General features: G+C 37.3%; 1 long non-coding RNA gene across 2 annotated transcripts in view; it reads right to left on the reverse strand.

Moving 5' to 3' along the window:
* Nucleotides 1-23,121, reverse strand: part of LOC105481291 (uncharacterized) — a 426,102-nt gene that overhangs the window by 99,282 nt on the left and 303,699 nt on the right. The window contains exon 3 of one of the 2 annotated variants that reach the window (XR_986883.2): nt 5,484-5,591. The exons of the other annotated variant lie outside the window; for it this stretch is intronic. This is a non-coding gene — a long non-coding RNA (uncharacterized lncRNA). The remainder of the gene's footprint in view (nt 1-5,483; nt 5,592-23,121) is intronic. 2 annotated transcript variants of the gene reach the window in all.

Genomic DNA, 23,121 nt, shown 5'->3' on the forward strand with positions numbered 1-23,121 from the left:
TTCTGTGTTAGTATAGTCCTTGGAAAGCCTGTTCAGCCTTCCAGGAGAACAGATATTTGGGTAGGAATTCCACTTCTACAGACATTGTGGTGCTTTGCAGAAGCTCACATAGTTAAAAGATGGGTACTTCCAAGATAATTGAAACTATAAGTTTTGTGATTTGGGGAAATTACATTTCAGAGATAACAATGCACTCTTAAAAATATATACTATATGCGATTCTGTTTCTATCACAAGAAAGTATGGCATTGACCAGGCTTTTTAAAAGAATTTTTATACTCGTATCTTTCTTAAGAAGAGGTAATCATGCTGTGCAAAAAGTAAATTAATTCATATCTCCAATTTTCAGAATTTACTAGATATTTCCAAAAGTGCAAAAGTCTAACATTCCAATAATAGTGAAATGAATTCTTAACACTAACATTTTAGGAGATGAGGAAATGAGATGAGAAGACAAAACACACCATTTAAGGACATGTATTTGGCATTTTTTTTTTTTTTAAAGCTTGATGTTCTAAAAAGTTTATTTTTCTCTGATAAAAAAAATCGTTTGCTTTTTTGGGTTTTATTGCTTGGTTTGCTTGCTTTCTTTTTTTTTTTGCATGTATGTAAATGTATGTATTTGGCTGAAATGTCTTTCATATTTTTAATATGGACATTCAAATCTTTGGAAAATATTTTTCATCCTTTCAATGAAGCTTTCCACTTCAATACTGAGTTTAGAGAGTTCAGTGATATTCAAGAAATATTCATTAACACCTACTCTGTATAAAGTACTACACTCAGTGACATAGGAGATACAAGGGTGAATCACTCAAGGAGTATAGAATCTGTGTAGCAGAGAAATACATACTCAAAAAACTACCAAAAGCTACAAGAGGAAATAAGAATATACCTAAGAGTATGCAGAGGCTTTCTAGGAATAGGATAACACTATTAGTCTTAGGAAAATCAATGTCAAGAAAATGCATAAAACATTGGAACACTACACATGTGGGAGTTATTTATATCCCACTGCTCAAGCTCATCATCAAGGTCTGATTTTTCACTCATGCAAAAATTCAAAAAATTACGACCTCCAGCATAAATGGGTTAATAAGACCTTTAACTGCTATTTTATTATCTTTCATTTCCACTCATTTATTTAGTAGAGATTCCTTGAGAGCCTACTATGTACCTAGCATAGTACTACCACTACAAAAATAATATGTGATGTGCTTGAATGAGGACGGTGTGGCTACTGCCCTTAAACTGCTTATAGACTTGGGGAAAATACATTTATACAATTAATTATAGTACAACATTGTAACCATTATAAATATAATAAAAATATGTATATTTAAAGCTAAAATGATAGTATTTCTGTTTCCATTTTATAAAAGTTTTTATTTTTATTTTTTAAAAAGACAAAACCCTTAGAACAAACCAAAGCAGCAAAAAGAATACTCAGGTTTGGCATATATTTTGGAGGAAGAGCTGAGAGTACTTGCTAATAAGTCAGATGCTGGATATGAAAAAGGGAGAATAGGGAAGGTAACTCTAAAGTTTGGGGTATGAAGAATTGGAAAAATTAAGGTGCCATTTAGTGAAATCATATATCAGTTACCACATTTGCTGAATAACAAATTACCCCAGAAGTTAGTGGCTTAAAAATGAGTTACTCATTCACAATTTTGTGGGTTCATAATTCCACTTAGGTTCAGGGAGACATCTCCTCTGTTGCTCTCACTTAGACTCACTTATTGGCTATAGTCAGTTGACAGCTTGGACAGGACTGGATGGTATAAGATGGCCTTACTGACATATCTGGTGGTTGGCAGAGTCTTGGCTGGAGCACCTTGGTCCTCCCCATGTGGTCTTCCCAGCAGGGTAGCTTAGGCTTATTCACAGGGCAGCAACTTTCTAAGACAGCAAGAGTGGAAGCTGCAGGACCTCCTGGGGACTATCTTCAGAAGTTGCACAAGGCCATGTCTGCCACATTTTATTAATCAAAACAAGTCACAAGACCAGTCTAGATTTAAGGAGTAAGAAAATCGACTCCATTTTATTGTGTTTAATTTTTTTTTTTTTTTTTTTTTTAAGATGGAGTCTCGCACTGTCGCCCGGGCTGGAGTGCAGTGGCGCGATCTTGGCTCACTGCAACTTCCACCTCCCAGGTTCAAGCGATTCTTCTGCCTCAGCCTCCCAAGTAGCTAGGATTACAGGCACCCGCCATCATGCCCAGCTAATTTTTTGTATTTTTAGTAGAGACGGGGTTTCACTGTGCTCGCCAGGCTGGTCTCAAACTCCTGACCTCGTGATCCACCCGCCTCAGCCTCCCAAAGTGCTGGGATTACAGGCATGAGCCACCGCGCCCGGCCAATGGACTCCATCTCTTGATGTAAGGAGCTGCAAATAAATTGTGACCATTTTTATTCTTCCATACATGGGAACGACAGATAGTGTAGTCTACCCGTTCTAAGAGTTTCGTTTGTAGAGAGAAAAAAAATTGCGCTTTGCTGGAAAATGGTGCATTGATTAGACGACAATCTTCCGGTTTCTCTAATTCTGATTCCATGGGGGCTATTTCACAACTTCGTCTCTTATATATAAATGATGGCAATGCAAAAAATTGTTCTTGTCTGTGGATATGGTAACACATTCTGTCCCTTAGAGGATCTATTGACTTTCTTCTCTCACTGCAGAAGATGCCATTTTTGCCTCTATTTGCACATTTATTAAATGTCTATTAAAAGAAGACCTACAAATGCCCAATAGGTATATGAAAAAAAAAATGCTCAACATTACTAATCATCAGGGAAATGCAAACTAAAGCCACAATGAGATATCACCTCACCCTAAATGGCTATTATCAAAAAAACTAAAGATAACAAGTGTTGGCGAGGATGTAGGTCAAAGAAAACACTTGTACACTATTGGTTGGAATATAAACGAGTACAGCCATTATGAAAAAATATAAACGAGTACAGCCATTACATCAAAGAAAACACTTGTACACTATTGGTTGGAATATAAACGAGTACAGCCATTAAAAAAAAAAAAGCCATAAAGCCATTATGGAGATGCCTCAAAAATTAAAAATTAGAATTATTATGTATTATATCTTCTGAATTTCTCTGTTCATTTTTTAATCCTTATGACTTAGCCCAAAACTACTTCATAGTAGCTACTTAATGTTTCTTGAGTGAATATAGCAAAAATAATCCCAGTCTACAAGAAAGAGCATAGTAATATCCACCAAGTCTAACATATATATACACTTACTATTCACCTAGTTCCACTGATAACCTTTATTAACAGATTCTTAAAATGCTTTTAAACTACCCATGTAAATAATTTTAAAAGCACGCTCTGCTGAATTACCCTATTCTACCCCTCTTAGCAATCAAAGGTAAAAAGAATCTTGTAGCAATGTTGACCTGTCTGCAACATGACACCTCTGACTGATAGAAAACAGACAAACTAATGAGAGGAAGCTAAATACGGTTATTGTTTACTGGGCTCTGATAACTTATTGTTGGCCAGCAAGTGAACTCTATCTAAGAGATAGGGAATAAAGAAAACATTGTGCTTGGTCTTAGATAAATAAAATATGGGGAAATATGATTTAAAACAAAAAACAAATTTAACTGACTCATAGTTAAATCTCATGAGTCCTTACAGAGGAGCTTAGGATATCTCTTTAGACTTTAAATACATATAAAACAGCCCTGGGATAAGCACTATTTGACAGTTGAATGACAATCTCACCGTGGAGAAGATAGCTGCATGTTCATTAGCATAAACAACACATTCCAGGCTTCTAAACTATGTAACTTCCCACAAGGAGCATCTGACCCAGATGACCCTAACACTGAGCGAGCCAGTAGGCATCTGAGAATGAAATCAAAACTTACACAGATGCCAAAAAGGTAAAACGACAAAGCTCAGACATGTCTCCTTCAATTTAGTTCAATTCAACAAATATTATTTGAATACCTTACATTGAAAAAACACTGCAACAGAAAGTAGGTACAGAGAACTAGAGAATGGATACTCTACAGTCTCCCTATTTTTGATATAATTATTTACTCATCCTTAGACTAAAATTTGAATAAGATAAAAGACTTTCTTATTATTACTTAAGTATACATTATGGGGAAAGAAGCAATATGTGAATTTACTAAACATTTAATTTAAGCATTACAACTACTTCCAAGTGCCTTCTAGTGAATATGACCTAACCTATGACTACCGACACGACCTTCCATAGCATGCTCAGGATCACCTTTTAATCCTAGATGGTAAAATGTGAATCTGTCTGTTCCTAGCCCTCTCCATTTCCAGCAATGCTGCTGGTGCACTATTATATTTTTAAGGTTATGTTGCTGATTTGTGTGTCTTGCATTCCCCTGAATCCATTTTCTTCCGGACTTGTTAGCGCCTCTTCTGTGGTGCACCCCGCGCCGCCCCGCCCCGCCTCGCCTCGCCTTTCTACGCAGTCTTGTTGGAGTTGCCCATAGTTATGAAGCATGGTAGGCTGGCACCATGAGTTGTGCTACACTATGGATTTTCTCCTGCTTTTCCCTACCTACTCCTCCAGAGTGCTTTTACACCACCCATCTTACTCTTGTTTTGCTTGGTTCTCTGCTCCTCTACTTCAGGAAATTCCATGGTTTAGCCTGAAAAAGACTGACTTCATGGGAGGGTGCCTCTCCCCAGTAAATAGACCATCCTCTGATTTAGTTCTCCTTCCACTCCAAACGAACATACACCCTGTAAAATACCTCCTTTATGGCCAGAACTAGAAGCAGAATTTAAACGAAGAGTTTGGGAGTTTTTACATTTTCCTACAAAGCCCTTGTGGTGACTCACATTGTAAGGCTGATGTATGAGACTGTCAGACTGATTTTAATTTTGATGTCTTATGTCTTTTTCCCCACCCTGTCATGTCACACTAATGACTGTTAAATGCTCCAAAAGACTGGCAAATGGGAAAACAAAGACAAGAGCCAGAGGATTGTAAGTTTCCAAATGAACAAATATTACACATATTTGAGAAAAATTACATTGGGTTAGTTTATAAATGTTTGAGCATTATGAAAATCTCCAGCGGTCAGACGCGATAATCTTTGACCATAAGAATGAGATACTCTGACCATGATATCACTTGCTACTTATTTCAGTTTTTAATGATTAATACCCTCCTCCCTAGGTTAATTTTACTTAGGAATGACCACAGATGTAGCAATTTGTGAATAAAACTGAAGTTTTAAACATTATATAATACCAAGTTTAAAATCTAAACAGGTAAAACATTGTCAAACTCCTTTTTAAAGAAGTCAGAAAACAATTCTATTATATTCATGCTCATTTTGAAAGCTGTCTTTGCCAACAAAATACATTTTTTGATTTATATATATTTGGCATGAAAAAAATCTAACTACTATAGAAGCTTTGTAATAACTGATAACATAGCTAACTGCCAATTACTAAGAGCTTACCTGTCTCCACTGCATCCCGTGAAGCGGTGCAGATGGGTTCTAATAACTGGATGGCCTGGGTCAGGTGTCAACAGTCATCTGCCTTCCTCGTATTACGCATTGTCCTCCCTAGTATCATAAAATAGCCACCGTTCACTGATGCTGGCTGTGTGCTGGGTGCTTTTAAAAATCTATCTCACTTAATTCTCATAACAACTTTATCAAGTGGGAAATATGATCACCTTTCCAAGGAAAATGGAGACTTGAAACAAGATTAAGAAATTTGCTCAAAGTCTTATACCTAATGAGTGGTAGAGCCAGAATTTGAAACGAGGCATGTCTGCTTGCAAATTTGAGAATCCTATAGTGCTTCCAGATGGTGTATGAGAGCAAAACTCCTTAAATGGTTCAAATGTAACAGCTCACAGGAAATTGTTTTAAGTATGCAAGGTGAAAAATTTTGACTTTTATCAAGAATGTAAAATTATGTGTAAGCTTATCTTGATCATTGGTGAAGCATGAATAATACGCTTCTCTTAATCTGAAGTTATGATAATAAAGCATTTCAGAGTGTACAAAGAACTTTTCCATGTGAGCCTAACTTAAGACAACAGATCAAGCAATTGTTATTCACATTTTAGAGAAAAGGAAGTTGAATCTTTGATTGGCAGAGTGGTATAGCCAATGCCACACAATTAGGACCCAGTGGAATAAATAAATCCTGGGCCTGGGTCCTTTCAGTTCCATTTATGTGCTCTTTGCACTACATGTTAAGCAGGCCATGTTTATGAGCAATGAGAGGAAGCTCCATGGACTTTGTTCCATGTTTGCTTAAAAAGAAAAAGCACTATAAATCAACTTGAAATATCCACTGAGAGCCTTGTTCATTCATTAAGTCTAGCACAATCAATGATACTAACAAGCATTGTAATAAAATCATTCCATTCCATGCTATGTGACACAGTGTGACTGTAAAAAGTATGAAACAAGAAAGAGGACGAGGAATTTGTAAGTCATTAAAAGACCAAAAACCATTTCTAACCAAAGGGTTTAATCAAGGTTTGAACCTCATGCCTAAGCATTCTCAGAAGTCCCCTTTCATATGCCAAGCTGTTGGTTACTAACTATCTTCCAGAATAATGTAGATACATCCCCCCAAATTTTTTCTATTACATGTCATGAATCAAATTTGCTAAAAGTATGTGTATTGTCAAGGTTTTAAAAATTCCAATTCTTAGTTTTGTTTTGTTTTTTTTTTTTTTGAGACAGAGTTTCATTCTTGTCACCCAGGCTGGAGTGCAGTGTCGCGATCTTGGCTCACTGCAACCTCCACCTCCCAGGTTCAAGTGATTCTCCTGCCTCAATCTCCTGAGTAGCTGGGATTACAAGCGTCCACCATCACATCCGGCTAATTTTTGTATTTTTAGTAAAGACAGGATTTCACCATGTTGGCCAGGCTTGTCTTGAACTCCTGACTTCAGGTGATCCACACGTCTCAGCCTCCCAAAGCGCTGGGATTACAGGCTTGAGCCACCATGCCCAGCCCCAATTCATTTTTTAAATTAGTAAAGTAAGTTGCGTAATTTAGGGCATGATTTACATACTGCAAAATTTAATAGAAACTGGGGAAATAATTGAAATTCACACATGAAGGGAATTTAACTAGTTTTACAAAAATGATTCCCACCCAAAATTAGTGGGTTTGTTTTATTTTGTGTTGTCTGAATATTGATTTAAAACTTCCTAGTTAATTCTAGTCATTCATAGGCCAATACAAGTGTAAGGCCAAGAAGATCATGTTTACATATTCAGTCATACTTTTCATTCTGGACTATTGGTTAAAACCAAGAAGTACAAGAAACACACAGAAGAGAAAGCATAAGTTAATTAAAGGTATTAAAAAAATAAAGTTCTTCGAGAAGAAAGTAATAAATTAATTTGTCCTTGATACATAGGAAGCACTCTTGGGGTAGATGGGTATGAGAGAAAATTTCTGATTGTTGAAATAAAAGAGAAAAAATATTTTGGAAAAAGGATATTTGATGAGCATGCTTGAGTGACATCCTATCTGCTATATGATATAAACACTTTCAGTGACCCACAAAATTTTCATTAACACTAAAAATATCACAACAGGCTTAAAGTGATCCAATCTTTTGTGGATGCTTCTGGAAGTTAACCCGAAGCCAAAGTAAAATCAGCCTCAAAAGCAAAGAAACAGCATCCATGTAAATCATGTTAAAAACATCTTAGTCTCATGGTAAAATTCTGGGAGTCAGTGCTCTCCAATGTGAGAATCACTTCTCTATGTAGCAGCTTCATGCAGAAACAAAAACACAAAATCAAGAATAACAAAATGTTCTAGTTGTAGCCCCAGGTGAGATTTGGTGAATTAGTCAACCTGTGTCTTTGAGTACTCTTCATAGGTATCACCCAGGCCCTGTAGCCTCACCAATATTTTTCTAGAATGTTCTAGAAGTTGTACAGGCACCCTGATACAATCTACACCAAGGTCAGTTGGAGACCAACAATGAAAGTTGTTCATTGATAGCATTTGTTTTGCTGCATTTGGGGAAGTAAAGAGGGTGGCAGAGCCCTTACCAGAACAAAGAGGGAAAGATAGAAGAAAATTTATTTCAGACTGTTAATTGAATGCTCAAATGGGTGTAATTGGGTTGACGAGGTCTAGAGTTTCTTAAATGACTCATCTATATTTCTACTGCCATTTAAGAAAACATTTAAATTATTCATCTCAACTTTATATTTAAAAATCGTTCTATTAAAGAAGGAACCAAGAAAATGATTTAAAAAACAAAAAACAATTCTTCAACTGGTCAAAAAAAAAAAAAAAAATTGTGAGCTACTGCGTACCAGGAATCTACCTCTGGTATTTTCACTTCATTGAAAGTTTTATTTTCTTTTTTTCCATACTGGTGTCTTTTTTTTTTACATGTGTAAGTTCTGGCGCTTTCACTTTAGTATTGATTTGTGTCAAAACAATTACAATTTTCATAATATACATTTTTATGAAGATAAAAAAATAATGCTATTAGTCAAAGGTCTACCATTTGATTTCATTTGATCATTGATTTCAAGGATAAAAGAATCCTGACTGAGAGTGACCATTTTCCACATTGTGAGGAGAAATTGTGCTAGTCACCAATGAGCACCACACAGCCGCCATACCTGTGATTTACACCTAAAGTAGAGCCTTCTACTTTGTTTATGATAACATAAGACAGATGTGGTAAAATTGTTTAAAGTTGTTAACTAATAAAGGAAACCTTTTCTACCCTCCCTATGAAATTATTTTAGACCCTCCATTTATCCACAAGTAAATCTGAAGTATTGCATTATAACTTTATTACAATCAAATAAAGTGAGTTACATTTAACTCCCTATAAGAACTAAGTTCATATCACTTCCAAAGTCTTTCAGAGATCAAAATATTTTGCTTATCCCAGATTTTACCTATTAGGATTCTGTAAGAAATTATTAAAAATATGGATGTATAAATTACAATGTAATAGTTAACATGCCATCTCCCTCTACTGGATAGAATTAAAAATTATGAATTACTCCAATATATTCACCTAAAGTTGTGTTTACATTGTGGTTTCATGGAGACATAAATCAATTAACCTCATACCTTATCCTCATTTCTAATTCTACCATGAAAGAAAATGTCATGAATTGTCTTCTTTCACTGATTTTGCTGTATAAATGCTCTCTCCTTGCCCATGTTGAGTGTGGAATATGAGGTAACAATAAATATTTGTAATTCACATACCATAATATATGACTATAATTATTCAGTCCATGATTAAGGTAAAATTTCTTTAAAAACACATAATTTTGGAGATCTACAGCTATTCTAAACAAGGAATAAGTATCATTGTTACTTCAAAGTTAGGATTTCCAAATTCTTTCTTTGGTCATATCTTTGGGTGAGGAATATTTAGGTCCAGGTGTTCAAATATAGCCCTTCATATCTTAAGACAGAGAGTTACTCTTTGGTTAACATAAGAAAGCCTTCTGCATTTCATAATTCACAAAATACACTGAAATAGCATATATTATTTTATATGGGATAATGTAGAACAAAGGTCTGGATTCAAACACTACATGGAACTTAGCAAATGTGTTACATTGGCAATTTATGTAGTGTCTGTTAGGTTCAATCTCCTTCTCTCTAAAATAGGGCTAATCATCACATTTACTGCTTAGGGTTATTTTTAGTATTAAATAATATAATGTATAAAAAGTGTTTTTCAAAGAACCTTGTACAAAGGAAATGCTTTTTTAAATTATACTTTAAGTTCTAGGGTACATGTGCACAACATGCAGGTTTGTTACATATGTATACATGTGCCATGTTGGTGTGCTGCACCCATTAACTTGTCATTTACATTAGGTATATCTCCTGATGCTATCCCTCCCCCCTCCCCCCACCCCACAACAGGCCTCGGTGTGTGATGTTCCCTATCCTGTCTCCAAGTGTTCTTATGTTCAATTCCCACCTATGAGGGAAAACATGCGGTGTTTGGTTTTCTGTCCTTGCTATAGTTTGCTCAGAATGATGGTTTCCAGCTTCATCCATGTCCCTCCAAAGGACATGAACTCATTCTTTTTTATGGCTGCATAGTATTCCATGGTATATATGTGCCACATTTTCTTAATCCAGTCTATCATTGATGGACATTGTACCAAGGAAATGCTTAATAAATGTTAGCTATTTTTAAATTATACTAAACACGAATTTAATGAAGCTACTGACAAATTTAAAGTATGTAAATGAGTCTTAGGAAACTGTGTGTTTGAGTTCATGATTTTGAGTCAGTTCTCTTTCTATATTTTTAACTAAAACACAGAGATAATAATGCATTTGCTCTTTAATCTTCTCCTTGATAGCCAAAACTGACATTAAAACCTAAAAATGTAAAGCAGCAGAAAAGACTGAATAGATCTGAAGAGGACTTTTTAGATTCTATTTCATACAATCCCCCTGATTTTCACCTATGAAAGAACCAGCACCCTGAGAGGTAAAATGGTCTCTAATGGCAACAGAACTAGAGTCTAGAGTCTAGCCATTCATGTAACAGGTCATGGAGCAAAAGCCAAGGCCCCCAAATCCTAATTCAGTATACCTCAAAACCTCAAACTTTCTCCTGACAACAGATGCTTTTCCTGTCATAGTCACTTGTTCCATATATACAAGAAATACAAATCTACAATACATGATGCAAATTATGATGTGACCAAAATGTGTAAATGAAACTAGTGTATGTAGTCCCTAGAAACAGACACATAAATTTCAATTGTTTAAATTATATAGAGGAGGTTACATTATTTCTCTTCAAATTATATTTATGTTATCTAATTTTTTTCTTAAAGTCAACCCTATAATGTAGGAAGGACATATTTTATTAACTGCATTTTGAAGAAGAGGAAACTAAGACCCAGAGTGTTATGATTTCATAGCTAGTGATGGGAGAAACAAACATCAGGTGGTTGGACTTTTCTTTTCCATTGTTTCTTGCATTGTTTCTTGGTGGTGTTTTAAGCTATGACACTGATATCCTCTATCATTCATAAATGTTAAATGTATAAAAATAGAATCATCCAAATGAACATATCTTTTGACGTATATAAAATCAAATATGTATCCTGGAACATAAGTTATCATGAGTTTCATCTCAGAAAAATGTCATGGTCATTGTTAGTTTTAAATTAATTTAAAATATAAATTGACAGAATCTTTACTTCCTACAATAAACCCTTTGAAATAAATTTAAGATTACAATCAACTAGGAATAGAAAGATTTAAAATGTGTCATTAAAGTACCTAATATTAATCAGTTATCTTTTAAGGCTCAAAAAAAAAAGCCATTCATATTTGAATAAAACTTAAAGAAGGTATCTTACAGGTAAATCACAGACTCTGAGTTGAATTTTAAAAACGACCTTCATTCTAAAGTGTCCCTTTAAAGATATCCCGAAATGTTGCTAAGTAGAGTAAAACAAATTCTATGGACTGTACTTTAACACTATGATAGGTTCTATTGATGTAAAAGCATTATCACTACCCACCCTGCTCAGATAATACCTTTCCCAAGGCAGTAGGGCAATAAAGATCTGGTAAGTCATGTTGCCAGGATCATAAATTTTTTTCTGAGAAAAGCAGTTTACCCCTTTACCACATGTACTGCCAGGATTAGGAGCAAGCAAGGGAGTCCTAGGAGGAAGGGACTTTTGGGGTGTGGTGTTCACAGCCATTGCTTTGAGCCCTTGGCAGTGGCAAAGTGACTCTGTCCACCCCTCCCAGGGAGCTGACCAGAACTGTACCTGGAATGTGTTAAAAGGTAGATGATATGATCATGACAGGGAATGGGGGGAGTGGCTAAGGTAATGAGATCAGTCAGATTAGTGAGACTCCAGTTTAAGGTTCGAGGAGGCAACTGGCATGGTAAAAAGAGCATGGTATTTTTTAATTGGACAGATCTGAGTTTGAATTCCTATTTCTCAATTTATTCTCCACCAGCATGACTATAAGTAAGTTAACGTCTCCATTAAGGCTGTGAACCTTTGTATGCCTCAATTTCCTCATCTGTAAAATGAGATAATGCCTATTAGGGCGCTGTGGAGTAAATAAGCTAGTAAAGCCCTTAGAATAGTGCCTGGCAACATGGTAAATTCTATTTAAGTGTTAGTTATTTTTGTGTATTATTGTCTCTCTAAACTTCAACGTTCTCATCTGGGGAAATGAGGATAACAGAACATGGCTTTAGAGTTCTTTTGAGGATTATGTGAAAATTGAGTACTTTATAAATGGTGGATGTTGTTGCTGTTGTTATCTGTTACTTTTGTTGTTTTTCTCCATGCATGTTAGTTATTTGTGTTGGGCTGTAGTACCATACACTATTTTGCCAACTAAAAAAAAAAAAAAAAGAAGAAAAAAAAATGAACTGGATCTTTCACTAGTTATAGGATGACAGCCTATGAGAGAAGTCTGGAATTTAACCTCAGGGTTGCCTAATTAATAGAAGATACTATCCCCAGACAAAGTAAGTAAATAATTGATACTGAGTTAGGTTGAAAAGGTCCTTCCTCCGGTGATAAGATGAGAGTATAAAATTCAATGTCAGAAATACACTTGGATGATTCAGTTTTAAGATCTCCAAGCTTAAAATGTATCCCACAGAACAATTCTTCCTTATATGCTCTTTGTCACATTGCTGCTAATGTTCATTCATGACAAATAGTTTGCCAGAGTCAAGGCGAACCCTTCCTTGTAGTCTCAGTTAAGACTTGAACACATTCTTCAAGTTGAACGAGGAGCAGTGACAAGCAATACAGTCTACAAATTTGCGGATCATGTTTCTACATGAGGCTGCACTAACATTACCAGTGCTGCCAGCAACGAAGTATCCTGGGGCAAAACTGAGCCTGCACTGCAAGACCAAAACTAGGGGGAGGCTCTCAGCTTGGCTGTAGAAAACTCAATCAGCAAGATAAATAATATTGTAGTGCAATGTTCTTTAAAAAAATGAAACAAATGCACAAAAATCCATGATGAGCACAGTATCCAAATTTTAAATAAAGTTAGTGAATTAGTTTTCTATGGCTGCGCTAACAAATTACCTTAAATTTATCTGTTTAAAACAACATACATTTATAATTTTACTGTTCTGCATATCAGACATCTGACATGAATCTTACTACACTAACAACAAGACATCGGAGACCTGCATTCCTTCTGGAGGCTTGAGGGGAGGTTCTGTCTTCTCACTCTTTTCCAGCATCTAGAGGCTGCCTGCATTTCTTTTCTCCTGACCCCCTTTCTCCATCTTCAAAACCAGTAATGGTGGGTTGAGTCTTTCGCACATGGAATTACTCTGACTTCTTGCCTCCCTCTCCCTTTTAGGGATCCTTGTGATTACGTTGGACCCACACAGATAATCCAACATAATCTTCCCATGTAAAGGTCCTTTGTCCCACCTGCAGAGTTCATTTTACCATGTAGGGTAAGATGCTCACAGGCTCCAGGGACGGGATCTTGGACATCCTTGGAGGCCATCATTTCGCCCACTGCAGACAGGGTGTGACCCTGCATGTGCATGATTCTGCCTCACTCCCCTCACCCTAATCCTGGCCCCGCTGCAATGTGATTTGACAAATTGAGGTCTATTAGTCCTGAGTTTTCCAGGTTGGAAGTACTCTATCAAGATACCATTACAAAATCTAGAGGTATCCACAGGCAAATCTGTTCTAAAGGTGGCCCAGAAGTATACAAGCAATCAGAAAATAGCAAAACAAGCGTAATAAATAATTTGTTCACATTGCAAAGGCACAAGCATTTTGGTATTTGGAAAACGTTGCAAAGCTAAAACTCATCTCTAAAGCATTAGTGACATATTCTATTATTCTAAAATGCTTGTTACTTTTATTTTTTACTATTGACTTATTTTAAGCACTGCTAATGTTTCACTGGAAAGTTAGAATTTTTTTTTGCTCTTCATATGAGGGAGACTTACCATCAACTTTCAGCTGGGTTAAAGTGCTATACCTTTCTTCAGAAAGGCCCTGGGTGCTGTAGAATTGCTTTCTGCTCATATCAGTGAGGTTAGGTGTTACAGTTCCTGGAAGCTGAGCAAATAGGTGCCTTCTCTAGACCTTCTGTTGGATTCTTCCATCTTGATCTTCCCACGTTTGTAAGCTCCTGAGTGCAAGCACCATCTTTTATTTTATTTTATTTTATTTTATTTTATTTTATTTAGACAGAGTCTGGCTCTCTCACCCAGGCTGGAGTCCAGTGGCATGATCTCTGTTCACTGCAGCCTCCACTTCCCAGGTTCAAGCGCTTCTCATGCCTCAGTCTCCCAAGTAGCTGGAATTGCAGGCACCTGCCCACCACCACCACCAGCTAATTTTTCTATTTTTAGTAGAGATGGGGTTTTGCCATGTTGGCCAGGCTGGTCTCAAACCCCTGACCTCAGATGATCTCAGCCTCCCAAGTGCTGAAATTACAGGCGTGAGCCACCATGCCCAGCCAGGTACCATCTTATTTATTATTTGACACAAAGTGGATATTCAGACATTTTTTGCAAATAGTATAGAATTGAATTTTCAAGATAACCCAGGGAGGCAAGTACTGTCTTCTTTCACTGTGCCATAGAAGTGGAGTGCCTTGCCCAAAGTCACCTGAGGTACGAGCCCAACTCCATCATGACCTAAGGTTCCAGACCTTTCCACCTACCCCTAACCCACTTCTTCTCTTACAAATGCACTTCCAGAACAACACTATTGAGGGCATCACTGAAGCACATGGACATCCAAATACAAGCTTAAATCAGGGGATATCTCCACAGCTTCCAAACCAGTAGTATTTAAAGAGAATGAGAAATACACTGTTCAGGGCTCAACATATTGAGAGAAACCCCTTCTTCATGGAAAAAGTCTGCTAACAAAAAAAATCATTAAAATTATATCAGAAAATTGAGCAGCAGCCCCGTTCCTGAAGATGTGTTAACTACCCTATTTCCGATCAAAGAAAAGGAATTTTACTTGCTCTAACAGCATTCAGGGAGACTGAGAGAAAGACATCTGCTTCATTAATACTATCCTTGCCAGCAGGGCCAATTAAATTAAGAAGGTATCCTTTCCCTGGTAGATTTCATTCCAAACACATTACACAAGTTATACTCAGAAAATGTACTGCAAGGAGATCATTTATATTCATTAATCCTAGGCCTTTCTTTTGTAATCTTTTTCCTTAAAGGAAATTCTCATTTTTGCCCTAAATTAAGGGATATATTTATTTGTACATAAAAGAGCAAATTCCTCCTACTGATGCCTTTAGTTCAGGCAGGCAGGGCCAGCAACAGGATCCACAGGTGCAGCTTCCAGTATCCCCTCAGTGCTAACTGCAGCATCAAGAGAAAAGCCTGTGGTCTTCATCTTGAGAACAGTACTCCATGGGCTCTGCCTCCAGAGCACTCACCAGCAGCCTAAAACTGCCAAGCAGAGGTCAGCGAGAGGTCTAGGGCTCTGCACGTTTTCTCCCAAATCACAATTCACTCAAGGCTGCACATTGCTCCAAAGGGTGCGTGTGATTATAGAAAAACAGTCCGCAGACATTTCACCCTATAGCTGACCCTCTTTTCTCCCAAGCCCCAACATTCCTTCTCTAATTGTTGCCTTCCCAGCTCAGACACTGAAAACACACTGGTCAAACACCATCATGGCAAAACGCCATCTCATAAATGCCAGGAAAAGCAAAATAGAACAAAACAAAGAACATTTGTTTCAGGAAACTTCATAGTGAAGATGTTAACAAACTATAACATCCTATTTACCTGTACAGAACTTTCCAAAATAGGTTCTCTTCAATAAATAAACACATTAAGGATCTAGCCTCTCTCATAAATAATTCTTTTCAAACAGTAATCAGGAAACATAAATAATTTTTATTCAGTTGAGCCAGTGTTTTTCCAATTGTGTTAATCATCAAAATCATTTCAAATGCTTCTAAAAATATAGATTCCTGGGCCTCCACTTAAATCTAATGAGTCAGAATCACTCAGGGAAGTGTCAAGAATCTCACTTTTTACCAGGATGATGATGATTGGAGAAATTTAGGCAATAGTGAATTAGGCAACTTTTTTGTATTCTATCATAAATTATAATTATAACAGAATACAAAAATTAGAATATTAGGCCGGGCGCGGTGGCTCAAGCCTGTAATCCCAGCACTTTGGGAGGCCGAGACGGGCGGATCACGAGGTCAGGAGATCGAGACCATCCTGGCTAACACGGTGAAACCCCGTCTCTAATAAAAAAATACAAAAAAAAAAAACTAGCCGGGCGAGGTGGCGGGTGCCTGTAGTCCCAGCTACTCGGGAGGCTGAGGCAGGAGAATGGCGTGAACCCGGGAGGCGGAGCTTGCAGTGAGCCGAGATCTGGCCATTGCACTCCAGCCTGGGTGACACAGCAAGACTCCGTCTCAAAAAAAAAAAAAAAAAAAATTAGAATATTATATTTGCAATGGATCCTGTACCTCATATAAAAATGAGAAGATGAGAAGATACATGGCTCACATTCTGGAAGGATTTGAAATTTAGTAGGAAAAATGAGGCAAGAAAATAATTGTACAGTAAGTTAGAATATAAGAAATTTTGTAAGAGCGATTCCACCAAAGTAGTTCTAAAAGTTTGAAAGAAGAAATCATATCAGGTCATAGAGGGAAGTAAGGAAAAGCTTTAAAAAATATTTTTTATTTAAGATGGACTTTACAAACGTGTAATCTTCACCTGTAATCCTAGCACTTTGGGAGGCTGAGGCAGTCGAGTCACATGAGGTCAGGAATTCTAGGCCAGCCTGGCCAACATGGTAAAACCTCGTCTCTACTAAAAACTACAAAAATTAGCTGGGGGTGGTGGCGGGCACCTATAATCCCAGCTACTTGGGAGCCTGACACATGAGAATCACTTGAACCAGGGAAGGAAGGGGAGGTTGCTGTGAGCTAAGATGGTACCACTGCACTCCAACCTGGGTGAGACAGCAAGACTCTGTCTCCAAAACGAAACAACACAAAACAAAACAAAAACAAAAACAAAAAAAACGTTATCTTGATGGGAATCAGAAAAGGCAAAAGTCACAGGGAAATAAAAACCTACAACATGAATGAGGAACAGTGACAGTGTTTGGCTACAGTACAGGGAGTAGCTACACCAGAGGCTGGAAATCTAAACCAGTGCCCAATTGAGAGACCACTGAATGTTTGGCAGTGGAGTGTATACTTAATTTCTCCCTTTTTTTTTTTTATTTTTTGAGATGGAGTCTCGCTCTGTCGCCCAGGCTGGAGTGCAGTGGCCGGATCTCAGCTCACTGCAAGCTCCGCCTCCCAGGTTTCCGCCATTCTCCTGCCTCAGCCTCCGGAGTAGCTGGGACTACAGGCGCCCATCACCACGCCCAGCTAGTTTTTTTGTGTATACTTAATTTCTTAAAAAAAGGGATCAGTTAACTAAGACATGGAGTTGGCTGGTGATGATATGCTCAGAAATGCATTTCATAAATGTTAATTATTTGGCAGTATTGTTTACAACTGACTGTAAAAGGGAAGGCAGTCGAGGTGTTTGCAGTGCTCCATACTAGAGCTCATAGTGCTTCATGCTGGAAAGGAAAAGGACCTTACCGATGGAACAGACACTGCAGAGGTAACCTCCAGAGAACTTGGTCCCTGAGTTCATGCGACACATGTGAGACACTCAGGTGAAGCCAAAGGCAGAAGATGGGTTCATCCATGACAGGAAGAGGGAACTTCTAGATTCATCAGGTATTGTGTTTTAAAATGGGGGAAGAGGCCGGGTGCCATGGCTAACATCTGTAATCCCAACATTTTGGGAGACCAAGGAGTGTAGATCACTTGAGCCCAGGAGTTCGAGACCAGCCTGGGCAACATGGCGAAATCCCATCTCTACAAAAAATACATAAATTAGCTGGGCGTGGTATGTGCCTGTAGTCTCAGCTACTTAGGAAGCTGAGGTGGGAGAATAGCTTGAACCTGGGAAGGGGAGGTTGCAGTGAGTCGAGATTGTGCCATTGCACTCCAGCCTGGGCAACAGAGTGAGATCCTGTCTCAAAAAAAAAAAAAAAAAAAAATAGGTTTTTTTTTCAAGCCCCGCATTATTTTGTACAGAAAATATTGGGCAACATGGAGCTTTATAGTCATGTCTTTTGATTGTAGAGCTTTTATTAACTTCTACTTGGCTCAAACTAAGGTAATATATTAATAGGTGTATACCAGGGCATACATTTTGCTCTTGCCTCTGACTTCAATATGCCTCCACACAGCACTGTACCCAGAACCTTCTCAGAAAAGCAGAAGGAGGGCTTAGACAATTAGTAAATGTGGTTCTGAGGTCTAAATCCTGAAAAATATCAAATATCCTCTTAAAATCAAACCTAACCCCTTATTGTATTTGATTTATTTCCTTACTTTGGTACTGCTAATGTGTAATTTCTTCCTGGACAATAGGGCTGTACGCAATTTTTGGTCATCCAGAAAGCTCAAATACCCAACCAACTATTTGGCAATTTGGTGTTATTGACAACAAACTCAGTCTAAATTAGGTCCTATAGAGGAATGTAATATGCTCCACCAAGACGCACCTAAATCCACAGAAGTCAAACAAATAGATTTTTGCCATCTTTCTGTGAATAGTTAACATGCTCAAACAGAAACAAAATGACCTTTTCCAGGCATGTCTGCAGCACAGAAAAATGACTGATCTTTTCGCATGACATGTTTATGTAAATATTAATCAACAGCTTTTGATAAGGAAAAATACAGCACATACTTAAACACACACATATGTTTTTCAAAAATATTTTAAATGCAAGCAGCTTTGTGGAAACTTTCAAGAATTATTACAAATGTTAGCAATTACAATCTCAAAGGAAAAGTGACTTTCTATAGATGAAATAAATGCAGAGGTTTGTTGTTTTTTGTTTGTGTGTTTTATTACTTGCGATTGTGCAATATGGATGTCAAGATATGTTTATGCTAAGAGTTGGGAAAATAAGCACAATGCTGGTGATACAAGATCTACAAGAAATCAAGAAAGAGCTAAATAAGCCAGGCGTGGTGGTTCATGCCTGTAATCCCAGCACTTTGGGAGGCTGAGGCAAGCAGATCATGAGGTCAGGAGTGCAAGACCAGCCTGACCAACACAGTGAAACCCCGTCTCTACTAAAAATATAAAAATTAGCCGGGCGTGGTGCCATGTGTCTGTAATCCCAGCTACTCAGGAGGCTGAAGCAGGAGAATCGCTTCAACCCAGGAGGCGGAGGTTGCAGTTAGCTGAGATTGTACCACTGTACTCAAGCCTGGGCAACAGAGTGAGATTCTGTCTCAAAAAAAAAAAAAAAAAAAAAAAAACCTAAACAAACAACAACAACAACAACAACAAAAATCAGGAGAAAAAAAACTATGCATTATTTTTTCTCTTCTTTTCTATTCCCTTTCAATGTGAGTTTATTGAAGCACTGCTTTCATGAGTACTTAATGCTTGGACAGTTCTATACTGAAGAGTTGGGAAGGAATAGAGAATAACAATAATTACCGTTTGTTAAGCATCTATTTTGTGCTAGAACATCTGTTAGATTCTTCACATGTATTTTCTTGCAAAGTATGCAATTCTTATTATCCACAGGGAGATTAAAGAAATTATTCAAAGTTATAGAACCAGTAATAATAGTATCTACTTCATTGGGCTACTGTGAAGACTAAAATAGATTAAAAATGAAAAGTACTTAAAACAGCATCTGTCACAAAGTAAGTATAGGTCATTGTTATGATGTCATGAGGAGACCAATAGGTACTGCATTTTCTTTAAAAAATAACTTAATACAGTAAAATGTGTTCCATTTCAATATATATTTCACATCTCTAGTGTTGTTAATTTATTGAAGCACCGTTTCTTTTTTCCTGTTTTTTTTTTTTTTTTTTTTTTTTTTTTTTGAGACAGGATCTCACTCTATCGCCCAGGCTGGAGTGCAGTCGCAGGATCTCGGCTCACTGCAACCTCCACCTCCTGGGCTTAAGTGAGCCTCCTGCCTCAGCCTCCTTAGTAGCTGGAACTATAGGTGTGCACCACTAGGCCCCACTAAATTTTTTTGTATTTTTTGTAGAGATGGGGTTTTTCCCTGTTGCCCAGGCTGCTCTTGAACTCCTGAACTCAAGCAGTCCGCCCACCTTGGCCTCTCAAAGTGCTGGGATTACAGTCATGAGCCACCACGCTAGGTCACTTTTTCTTTTTCCTTTTTTTTTTTTCTTTTTGACACAGAGTCTCTCTCTGTTGCCCAGGCTGGAGTGCAGTGGCGCGATCTCGGCTCACTGCAAGCTTTGCTTCCCAGGTTCATGCCAGTCTCCTGCCTCAGCCTCCCGAGTAGCTGGGACCACAGGCACCCGCCACCATACCCAGCTAATTTTTTGTATTTTTAGTAGAGACAGGGTTTCACCGTGTTAGCCAGGATGGTCTCAATCTCCTGACCTCGTGATCCGCCCGCCTCAGCCTCCCAAAGTGCTGGGATTACAGGCGTGAGCGATCACGCCCGGCCCACTTTTTCTTATATTGTCATTCCTCAGTAATTTAATCTTGATAATCACCACTATAATCTAAAATTCAGTTAAAGATTTTTAAAGAAAAGTATGGGTAAGGAAAGCTTTCTTGTGCTTTATTAATAGAGTAAATAAATCATGTAATACTATTCACAAATTCAACCTGCTTTATTTGCATAGGTGTGCAATATGTGCCAATCACACAGATGAATCTGTGACACTTCTATCTTTGTACGTTTCAATGTGTCACAGGCCAAGGTAAGAATTCACCGTCTCCTCCTGTATATAGAGAGAACAGATTTCAAAAACAGCCAGATTTTCTCATTAAATTTTTTTGTTTCAGAAAATATAGTCTTTAAAAAATAGCTACCTGTGTTAACATGTAATTTATGTTATTTTTAAATAAATCTAAATATATATTCAAAAATTTTTAAAGTGTTAATTTCTAATGTTTAATATCTAATATCAGTAGCTATAACCCCCAGAAGCAAGTGCTCTTTGGGAAAGCTCAATAATTTTTCAAACTGTACAGAAAAGGCAAAAAGTTTGAAATCTGCTGCTGTAGGCAATACTTTGTACTTCTTGTGGATAAATTGAGGCTTGCCTTTACCCAGCAAGACTGGCACCACAGCTAATTGGGCTGGGATATGAGCAAATATTTGTGCATACTTTGTGTGTCCTATGCATGCTTGCATATGCACAAGTCCGAAGCAAATGTGAGAATAAATCAAAGTAAGCAGATGCACAGTGCTTCATATATTTTATTTTACATCCTCCTCTGAGTTAGTCTTGTGAGGTAAGTGCTATTATTATCTGCATTTGGCAGATGAAAAGAGTAAGATGTAAAGAGAAAAGTATGAAAAATGGAATAGAAGTAACAGACAGTCTATCTAGAAGAGGAATCTGTCTGTCTGGGATGTAAAATGAAGAAAAGGTGGAAGGTTGAAATAGAGTGAGTCTCAGAGTAAACAAACCATCAGACAATCACAATAACTCCCCTTGTTGGCTCTTGAGAAATCACTTATTGCCATCTGTACCTAGCGATATTAGTACTTGATCTACCTCTCTCCATTTTTCTAAGGATCAAAACAAATGCAACAAATATAAGCTGTAAAGACCCAAAGTAACAAAAGGGTCATGTTGTGTATATCAGAAAGCATTGTAACTATGCACTTTTCATTGTCTTTAAGATTACTCAAAGTCTAAAACCTTCTACTTAATTGTTGGATAATCTCCTAACATCAAATGCATGATTTTTGAGCATTTTCATTTGTTTCTTCTAACTTGAATTCTTAGTCCAGTGTCTTAGTCTGTTTGGGCTGCTATAACAAAATAACTTATCCTGGGTAACTTGCAGACAACAGAGATTTATTGCTCACAGTTCTGGAGACTGGGAGGTCCAAGGTGCCAACATATTCAGTGCCTGTGAGAGCTTTCTACTAGGTTGGTGGAAAAGTAATTGCGGGTTTTGCCATTGAAAGTAATGGCAATAACCACAACAACTTTCGCAACAACTTAATACTTTATAAATGACAATTTCTATGTGTCTGCAAGTGGTATAAGGGGCCAACAGGCTCCCTTTCATCTTTTTTTATAAAGGCATAAATCCCCTTCATAATGGAGTAGCCTACATCATCTCCTAAAGGCCCAAATTGTTAATACTATCATATTGGGTATTAAGTGTCAACATCTGAATTTTGGGGGACACCAACATAGCATTTAATTAGTTTAAAATTATGTGTGTCAAGCTAATTGTTGACAATGCATTTGAATAACATTGCTAATTACTGGCACTTTCATGAATTGTAAAAAGGTCAAATTTCTGTCTCAATATTTGGGAAACAGCAAAGAAGATTTTTACACATATACTAAAACCATATGGTTTTGTAAAAAAACCTCAATCATAGAACTTTTCAGAAAGTCACTGAATAAGGTAAAACATTCTTATGGGGTATCACGAAAAGATAGCCAAAAAATGCTTTCCAAATTTCCCTAGTAATTTGTTGACTTGAGGATTATATTATGACACAGAATTGGCCATAGTTTACTTTTCTTCTTAAGAGAGTGTATGTGTGTATTTATCAAGCCAAGCACCAGCAATCTGTTTGCAAATGGAATGTCACCAAGCTACTCTCAAGCTTTGACCAAGAGCATTCATTTTACCATGTTTGACAGCAACCACAGCAGGAGTGTCTATGTTTACCAGTCTTGGCAATGAGCTGGCACCACAGTCAGCCTGAGACCTGCTCAAGACAACTTACACAACTCTCAAGGTTCATGTTAGTTTGGTTTAGCTTAGAAAGTCAAGAAAATTGGCATGTCTTGCATTTCTACCACTAGCTGAATAATTAAAGGCAAATATCTCCAATCTATGTACCTCTGTAAAATATGATAAATAATAAAGCTTAATATCAAAATCAATCTTTATTTTTGGAAAAACAGAAGCATTTTGAAATTTTGAAGGTGATCACTACAAAAATGTTATTCATTAAAACTATTATCTAACTTCTCTCTCATTCCCAAGACTGGATATTTTTG

The sequence above is a fragment of the Macaca nemestrina genome, chromosome 10, assembly GCF_043159975.1.
Source record: "Macaca nemestrina isolate mMacNem1 chromosome 10, mMacNem.hap1, whole genome shotgun sequence".
NCBI classification, from domain to species: Eukaryota; Metazoa; Chordata; class Mammalia; order Primates; family Cercopithecidae; genus Macaca; species Macaca nemestrina.